Source organism: Hyperoodon ampullatus (genome assembly GCF_949752795.1).
Source record: "Hyperoodon ampullatus genome assembly, chromosome: 9".
NCBI classification, from domain to species: Eukaryota; Metazoa; Chordata; class Mammalia; order Artiodactyla; family Ziphiidae; genus Hyperoodon; species Hyperoodon ampullatus.
Genome location: NC_136922.1, coordinates 87,210,190 through 87,211,642, shown reverse-complemented (window position 1 = coordinate 87,211,642; position 1,453 = coordinate 87,210,190). Strand labels below are relative to the sequence as shown.

The 1,453-nt window shown below is 36.5% G+C and overlaps 1 pseudogene across 1 annotated transcript; it reads right to left on the bottom strand.

Moving 5' to 3' along the window:
- Positions 1-668: 668 nt before the first annotated feature.
- LOC307057898 (small ribosomal subunit protein uS12-like) lies at positions 669-1,162 on the bottom strand (annotated as a pseudogene). The gene has a single exon. The product of its transcript is annotated as a small ribosomal subunit protein uS12-like (transcript).
- Between the last annotated feature and the right edge of the window lie 291 nt (positions 1,163-1,453).

Here is a 1,453-nt window from a genome sequence, read left to right as displayed (position 1 = left end):
TTTTCATTGTATAGGTCTTTCATCTCCTTGGTTACTTTATTTCAAGTATTTTATTGTTTTTGATGCTACTGAATCAAAATGATTGTTTACTTCTTTTTCAGATGTTTTGTTGTTAGTGAATAGAAATAATTGATTTTTGTATGCTTCTTTTATATCCTGCAACTTTACTGAATTTGTTGATTAGTTCCAACAAGCAGTGTTTTGGTTGAGTCTTTAGGGTTTTCTATATATAGGATCATGCCATCTGCAAATAGTGACAGCTTTACTTTTTGCTTTCTGATTTGGATGACTTTCATATCTTTGTCTTGCCTAGTTGCTCCTAAGTAGGACTTCCAGTACCATATTGAATAAGAGTGGTGAGAGTGGGCACCCTTGTCTTATTCCTGATCTTAGAGGAAAAGCTTTCAACTTTTCACTGATGAGTACAGTGTAAGCTGTGTGTTGATCATATTTGCCTTTATGATGCTGAGGTATGGTCTTTCTATACCAAATTTGTTGAGGGTTCTAATGATGAAAGGATGTATTTTGTCAAAAGCCTTTTCTGCATCTATTGAGATTATCATATGATTTTTATCTTTCATTCTTTTAATATGGTATATCACATTTGCATATGTTGAACCATCCTTGCATCCCAGAGATAAATCCCTCTTGGTCATGATGTATAATGCTTTTTTTTTCTTTTTTTTTGGCATATGGAAATTTATTACTATCATGCTTTCATCATCAAAACTTATGATCTTGGTCTTTCCTTCCTGCCTTTGTATAAGGCCAAAAGAGAGACATTGGCTACTTTGACAACCTTAAAGCAGACTCCAGGAATGTCACCAACAACATGACCTTTGCGACCAAATCCAGCAACCAGAACTTCATCATTTTCCTCAGTAAAATTCAAACAACCACCATAGGGTACAAAGGCTGTGATTTTTTTTGCCATTCTTGATGAGCTGAATCCAGACACTCTTCCTGATGGCAGAATTTGGCTGTTTGGCTTCAACCCTACTTTTTCAAACACAGTTCCCTTGGCATTAGAAGTGCCTCCAAAAGGGTTGGCCTTCAGGGCTGTGCCCAAATGGGCTTTCTTGTACTGTTTATCATGCTACTTCTGGTCTCGTCAGTGGCTACAGAGCTTCCTCGCAGTACAAAGACTGCGACACTTGCCCATCCTGCCGGTGCCATGGGCCTGAACGAAAGAGTATAACCCTTTTAATGTGTTTCTGCTCTAGGTTTTTGCTTTGTGGTTACCATGAGGCTTACACAAGACATCTAACAGGTAACACAGTGCATTTTAATTTGACAGCAGCTTGACTTCAGTCATCTATGAAAGTTTCACCCTTTTACTTCTTTGTTTTTATATTTTCGATGTTGCATTTTTATATTGCAGATTCATTAACACATTATGGTAGCTATTATTACTTTTAATACTCTTTTCCTTTCACCTTTATACTAAAATTAA